Genomic DNA, 7,774 nt, shown 5'->3' on the forward strand with positions numbered 1-7,774 from the left:
AGGGCAAGTTGGCTCGCGGGATTTGTTTCCATGCTCGACAACTCTGAGATGCTCCAGCCATCGGCAACGGTTTGAATACACCATTTGCAAAAAAAACGCATGATGTTTGTTACTCAGTCAGCGAGTTTGTCTATTTTGTTCGGAGGGTGGATGGGCCCAATCGATCCAGAGATGAAGGTTTTCCGGATATTTGCTGCCAATGACCATTCTTCTTGACACTTTCCCAAGTTCGCCATCAAAGATTTTGGCTAAAGAAAAATACCTCACATATCGCATTACCCATTTTCCTCTCCAGCGAATCCAAAACCTGACAGCTCTTAACGCGGAACAGAATCAGAACTGAAAAGGCAGTACCATGATCAGACACACCGAAGCTTACGTGCTGTCTGTGATGCACTGTGAGTCGTCTCTGACATGAACCGCTCGCACAAGTAACAGCGAGGCAATTCCAAACCTACTGGAGATTTAGTTTATTGCCAAGTCCCAGAAAGTGCTCAAGTATCATAAAACAAAACAGAACAACAACGAACCAATAAGAGTGAACATTTCCAATTGTATCCATGATTAAATTAGGCCATCAATGCCCCGGTGATCACCTTTCTCCATCACCAGGACAGTAATGAAGGAAATGAAAGTATAGCAACGTTTCACATCGCGATTGCCCACCTTTTCACCACAGAATCAAATAACGTCGAACAGATTCAATGCAGGATCTTCTTTCGAAATAACGGTGAGATAACTATGTCTATTCACTTTCAGAATAAACGGGGAACAACACAAGTTGTCTGGAATATGAATAACCAACATAGACTACTTGGGTTACAGATTCTACTGATGCACAGACTTTCATATGAAAAGGCACCTTGGGTGATTGCCCTGCACCCAGAAATCTTCTGACTGCCTTCTGTTTACCCTGTCACACTAACCTTGTGCTGCTCTAATCGAATTTGTAGTTCTTGCCATTTGTCCGTATTGCTACTAGGGATAGCTGGTCGTGGCAACTCGTGACTGCCACACAAATTCTTGGCCAAAGTAGGATTGTCCCGCAACGTGATTCGCAGTGCACGAACTTCGCAACGAGGATATGCCACGCGGCAAGTTACAAAGCACGCTTCCATTTATTAAAGTCAGTTTCTGGGAACTGACAACCAGTTTCCTCCTTACACTCGGAATTATGACAACACATAAACCAACAGCCTCTCTCAGAGACAAGCGACCAATGCCCATCTTGTGCCGGACAAACGTAGTTGACAAGATTGCACGCAGGGACTGCACAGAAAACTACAGAGGAGAAGCAGACAGACGACCATCGAGCTGCATTCATGCAGTTCAGTTACCCGATAAACCCCATGCACAGCTGTTCCTTGTAGGTACACACAGGGCACTGAGTCTCTCTGACTCCGGGACTTGGGACCCGGATTATATGACCGTCTGCAGCACTGGTTACTTCCTTGTGTGAGGTAACTCCCGATGGAACATATGTAAAACACGATAGCTCATTGAGAAAATAGTACCCAAGAGACGTATTTCTGTTGTGTTTCTGGTCCTGTTCCTGACATGACATCCAACATTGTACTTATTGTGTGCTTCCTGACGATTCGGTGGATGCTTCCGTGATTGCATTGTGTGCAGTAATCTGCGTTTTAGCTGCAATTAGGTGCGTTTGAAACCCAGGATCACCTACCTCTATGCTGTTTTCTTCTTCACATGCGCAATTGCAACACAGTAAACGATCAATTAATATTGGAAAATGACATATACAGGCGTGTGAAAAGCCCAGTTTCCGTGGCAATTATGCAATGGTTAGAGATTACATTGATTCAGGAGATAAGGATGGAAAATGTGTTTGGGTAGAGATGAGGAACATTGAGGAAAGAGGAAACCAGCCGGTGTAGCTTACAAGAACAATAACAGTAACCACAGTGTGAAAAAAAAAATACAGGAAAAATACCGCCTGTGAATGCTAAAAGAAGGCAAGAATTATGGGAGACATTCATTTCCCTTCTTCCACTCCCGTTTCAATTGTAAAGAAACTTTGAAGAAAAACAATCGAAAAGTCATATATGCAACATCGAACAACGTGCGTCATACCTTGGCCATTGATTACCGTAGATTAGAATACTTACAATATGGAAACAGGTCCTTCTGCCCAGCAACTCCACACCGACCCGCCCCAGCCCAAATGCATTCCTCTCCATTCACCACGTCAATTTAGCACGTCCATTTCACCTAAACGGTACATTTTTGGGCTATGGGAGAAAACCAGAGCAAGTGCACGCAGCCACGGGGAGAATGTGCAAACTCCACACATTCAGTTGCATGAGGCGGGAATTGACCCTGACTCTGTGGTATTGTGTAACAGCAGCGCTCACGATGGTGTCAGCGTTAGATGGGACTTATTTGCCGTCTTTTATTGGGAAAAATCTATTTCATTGTGAGCATCTGGAAAGACCAGCTCCTTCGCCAGAAAAAGAAATGAATATGTCTCTAACCTTGGATTGTTTCATGCCCAAGAAGACTCAGATCAATACCTCTCTTGATCAGCTCCGCTGATCATGTTTGCAAAGAGATCTAGCAAATTGCCAAAGTGGGATTGTCCTTTCAATCAATAATTTTGACTCAGTTTGGCTGCAAATATCTTTTCCTAAATTTGTGTTTTTCTTCCTTTACATTGGTGTCTCGCACCTGACAATTGACAGCAGAGGTGGGAGAGGAGAACGGAAGCATTGATCTCATCAAGTCAACGGCAGCTTACAATGATTTGGTCAATGCTCAAGCAACTCACTCTGTCGGTAGTCATGGCCGAGTGGTTAAGGCGATAGACTAGAAATCCATTGGGGTTTCCCCACGTAGGTTCGAATCCTGCTGACTACGTAATGAATGATTTCCTGCTGGTGCAATTTTCGCTTAAAGTTCGGAAAAACTATTTTGTGAACCAGGCCGGTAATTTGATTGGACTTGGGAAACTCGAGTTCTTCATCAGAAATGTTCCATAGATAAAACATTATCTCTTTCTCTTTCCAGATACACTGCTCGACACATCGGGTTTCTGCAGCTGTTATTGAACGTCCTGAGCAGAAGTGCTACTTTTCATTCGATTCCTTTAATCCCTGTCCACTGTTCTCTGACTCGGGTCACTGGCAACACTTCCTCCTGCTCGTTAAAGTGCTCATTCCCCACCGCTCCCTCTCCATCATTAGAAACAACCGCAGGAAATCGCCACTTAACCATATTTGTTCCAAAGTGAAATTCATCAGCCTCGGGAATCTCTCCACCAAACGGGACTTCTCATCCCTGGACATGGTGCAAGCCAGAGGATTGTGAAGAGATACTGTGAAAATATTTTCAGCTGGCAGTTGAAAAAATGTTTAGGAAGCAAACCATATAACTTAGGCTCCAGCTTTGTAAATCTTGAGAAATTCTTTGGGAAATGGAATCAGAGGAGAATGAAAAAGTGTGAACTGTCGGACGGAGTAGAGGACGGGACATTGACTCTGATGTTCTCGGGACAGGAACTGATCTGAGACATTGAAATCATTCTCGCTCACGTACGTGAGGAATGCGAACTTCATCTAGACTCTGGGACAATGAAAAACTCTGGAATACTCAAGACAATATCCAAATATTTCCTGGGATCACTACAGTACGAGTTCCATAGATGAGTCATTTTTGGCCCAGTGTGTGCAGGAGGGCTTCCTGACACAGTACGTACATATGCCTTCAAGGGACGAAGCCACTTTCGATTTAGTACTGGGTAACGAGCCTGGCCAGGTTTTAGATTCGGAAGTAGGTGAGCACTTTGGAGACATCGATCACAATTCTCTGAGGTTTACTTTCGTGATTGAAGGGGATAGGTGCATCCACGGAGCAAGTGTTTCAGCTAGTGGAAGGGAATTTACGATGCAATGAGGTAAGATTTAGGAAGCGTAGAATGGGGTAGGAAACTGCAGGGGGTGAGCACATTAAAATGTGGAGCTTATTCAAGGAAAGCTGAAACTTTATTGCTGGAACAGCACAGCAGGTCAGGCAGCATCTAGGGAACAGGAGATTCGACGTTTCGGGCACATGCCCTTCTTCTCCTGAAGAAGGGCATGTGCCCGAAACGTCGAATCTCCTGTTCCCTAGATGCTGCCTGACCTGCTGTGCTGTTCCAGCAATAAAGTTTCAGCTTTGATCTCCAGCGTCTGCAGACCTCACTTTATCCTTTTCAAGGAAAAGCTCCTGTGTGTCCTAGATAAGTATGTACCTATCAGGCAGGGAGGAAGATCTAGAACGCGTGAGCCGTGGTTTACTAAGGAAGTGGAATCCCTGGTCAAGAAGAACAAGACGTCTTATGTTAGGATAAAATGTGAAAACTCAGTTAGCGCGCTCGAGGGTTCCAACGATATCAGGAGAGACCTAAAAAGAGAGCTGAGAAGAGCCAGGAGGAGACATGAGAAGTTGTTGGCAGATAGGATCAGGGTTAACCCTAAGGCCTTCCATAGGTATGTCAGGAATAAAAGAATGACGAGAGTTAAATTTGGGACAATCAAGGATAATAGTGGGAAGTTGTGTGTGAAGTCAGAGAAGATAGGGGAAGTACTAAATAAATATTTTTCGACAGTGTTCGCTATAGAAAATGAAAATATTGGCGAGGAAGATGCAGAGCTACTTGCGTCTAGACGAGAAGAGATTGAGGTTCACAAGGAAGAGATATTTGAAATACTGCAGAGTGTGAAAAAAGATAAGTCAGTTGGGCCGGATGGGAGCGATCTGATTTTGTTTAGCAAATGCACTGCAGGAAGGTACAAATCAGGCTGATGTTTACAACGGCTCGTTTTGAGCCGCTAATTTCAGTGAAGTGGCGGCGTCAAAGAAGGTGTCACGCATCTCGTCTAATTCCACATCCTGAGCTCGAAATGACCAGAGGTTTCTCGCCGAGTTTCTGCAGGGTCTTGTTTGGACGACACCATGACACGTTTTCACTGGAGTGGATCATGAAATCGCGTCGTGACTGTTTTTAAAACGATGGAAACTTCCAGCAGAGAAGGACGCGACCCTGAAGCAGGCAGCTGAGGACAAATGTTTCTCCTTTGCCAGTGAAAGGCACTGCTTCACAAATTCGAAACTTCGAAGTGAAGCAATGTTGGTGAGTATCTTCGGTGCTTGTTCACCTTTTTAATTCTGATTCCGTGAAAGTCCATGGCATTACATATCGACATTCTGCCAATCGCCAGCCTTTCACTTGGGCCAGTGGCATAATGGAGAACGCGTCTGACTTCGGATCAGAAGATTGTAGTTTCGAGGCCTACCTGGCTTGAGGGGGAGTGTTTTGCTTTAACCGTGGTATACTTTGACGCTCCCCTGTCAAGTTTTCTCGGGACATCGCCACTGTGCTTCCGCATGAAAAGCCTGCATTTGTCCTATTGTCCATTTCAAATTCCAGCTCTCCACAACGGACACTTCCGTCTGTTTGGCGGTATCTTCTGGTGTGTCTCCCTCTGTGGGTGAAAATGAGCATGAGTTCCTCAAAAGAGTTACAATTCGTTATACTTCTGTCCCATTATTGTGACATGTAAGAACATAGGATAACCTCATTGACATTTGACCTGGAAACATTAGAACACGTGAGACTTTGGGCCAAAGTTCGAAACTGCGACTAGAATAGATGGCTCTCTGATTAGCCGCAATGCACACGGGCGGAATGGCCTTTTCCCACTTTGTAAATCTTCGAAGACAATATGAAAAAAATCTGCAACGAAAATGTTCTGACAGGGTGTTTTATTTACACCATGTACGATAGTATCTATCGCCTTCTCTTGTTATTTACTTGTGAGGATTCGGTATTCTCAGCACCGTGGCTCGGATCGTATTCCCGCTCATGGAATGGTTGTATTATTCAGCAAACATATCGGTGTTCCAGTACGTCTGCCGATTTTCCGATGCTGGCAGGTCGTTGGTTTTGTCCAAAACATTATGAAGGTAAACATAAAACAAATAGCTGCAGATGCAGGAAATCTGAGCCAAAAACGAAAATTGTTTGTGCAGCGGAGCATGACTGGCAACAGAAACGTTGACTCTCCTGCTCCTCGGATGCAGCCTGACCTGCTGTCCTTTTCCAGCATCACTCTGATCTAAAGTCAGGTTTCCAGCATCTACAGTCCTCACTTTAGCCTAGTTTCTTCAGTGTCTCTGGTTCCCAATTCAAGAACTCCATCTCTAGCGGTTTCATGTTTGTACCTCCGTGCTGAGGAGTTGAAGAGTGAAGAAAAGTAACTCACCTCCTCCATCTCTGGGGTAATTAGGGACTGAAAATGAATCGTGTCCCATTGAAATATATCTACATGCGAATTAATCTCTGTCTCTTATTGGGAACCATCTCTTTCATTGTAACCATCAGGAAAGATCATTTAGTTCGCCAGAAAAAGAAATGAATATGTCACTAAATTTTGTTTGCTTCAGGTCCGAGAATACTGAGATCAATAGCTCCTTTGCTTACTTCTGCTGGTCATGTTCGCAAAGAGATATGGCAAATTGCCAAGTGTGATTTTCCTTTCAATAAAAAATTTTGACTCAGTTTGCCTGCAAACATCTTTTACTACCTTTGTGCTTTTCTTCTTTTACATTGGTGTCTCGCACCTTCCAAATGACAGCAAAGGTATGAAAGGAGATGGAAGCATTTCGCTCATCAAGTCAGCGAGAGCTTTCAATGAGATTACGGCTGATTTGGTCTATGCTCAACCCGCCTGAGCTATCTGTAGTCATGGCCGAGTGGTTAAGGCGATGGATTAGAAATCCATTGGGGTTTCCCCACGTAGGTTCGAATCCTGCTGACTACGTTATGAATGCATTCCTGCTGGTACAATTATCGCTCAAAATTCAGAAAAACTATTTTGTGAACCAGGCCGGTAATTTGATTAGACTTCGGAAACTCGAGTTCTTCATCAGAAATGTTCCATATTTAAAACATTAACTCTGTTTCTCTTTCCAGATACACTGCTCGACACATCGGGTTTCTGCAGCTGTTATTGAACGTCCTGAGCAGAAGTGCTGCTTTTCATTAGATTCCTTTAATCCCTGTCCACTGTTCTCTGACTCGGGTCAGTGGCAACACTTCCTCCTGCTCGTCAAAGTGCTCATTCCCCACCGCTCCCTCTCCATCATTAGAAACAACCGCAGGAAATCGCCACTTAACCATTTTTGTTCCAAAGTGAAACTCATCAGCCTCGGGAATCTCTCCACCAAACGGGAGTTCTCATCCCTGGACATGGTGCAAGCCAGAGGATTGTGAAGAGACACTGTGAAAATATTGTCAGTTGGCAGTTGAAAAAATGTTTAGGAAGCAAACCATATAATTTAGGCTCCAGCTTTGTAAATCTTGAGAAACTCTTTGGGAAATGGAATCAGAGGAGAATGAAGAAGTGTGAACTGTCGGACCGAGTAGAGGACGGGACATTGACTCTGATGTTCTCGGGACAGGAACTGATCTGAGACATTGAAGTCATTCTCGCTCACGTACATGAGGAATGCAAACTTCATCTGGACTCTGGGACAATGAAAAACTCTGGAACACTCAAGACAATGATGTGTTTCTGTTCGCCGAGCTGGAAGTTTTTGTTGGAAACGTTTCGTCCCCTGTCTAGGTGGCATCCTCAGTGCTTGGGAACCTCCTGTGAAGCGCTTCTGTGGTGTTTCGTGCGGCATTTATGGTGGCCTGTCCTTGCCGCTTCCTGTTGTCAGTTTCAGCTCTCCGCTGCAGTGGCTGGTATATTGGGTCCAAGTCGATGTGTTTGTT

The 7,774-nt window shown here is 44.5% G+C and overlaps 2 non-coding genes across 2 annotated transcripts; both read left to right on the forward strand.

Moving 5' to 3' along the window:
- Positions 1-2,792: 2,792 nt before the first annotated feature.
- On the forward strand, positions 2,793-2,874 carry trnas-aga (transfer RNA serine (anticodon AGA)). The gene has a single exon. It is a non-coding gene; the product is annotated as a tRNA-Ser (tRNA).
- Positions 2,875-6,736: 3,862 nt separating this feature from the next.
- On the forward strand, positions 6,737-6,818 carry trnas-aga (transfer RNA serine (anticodon AGA)). Its single transcript has one exon. It is a non-coding gene; the product is annotated as a tRNA-Ser (tRNA).
- The last annotated feature ends 956 nt before the right edge of the window (positions 6,819-7,774 follow it).

Source organism: Chiloscyllium plagiosum, unplaced genomic scaffold, assembly GCF_037043375.1.
Source record: "Chiloscyllium plagiosum isolate Xiang-an unplaced genomic scaffold, Cpla_swu_hap1 HiC_scaffold_47, whole genome shotgun sequence".
Lineage (NCBI taxonomy): Eukaryota > Metazoa > Chordata > Chondrichthyes > Orectolobiformes > Hemiscylliidae > Chiloscyllium > Chiloscyllium plagiosum.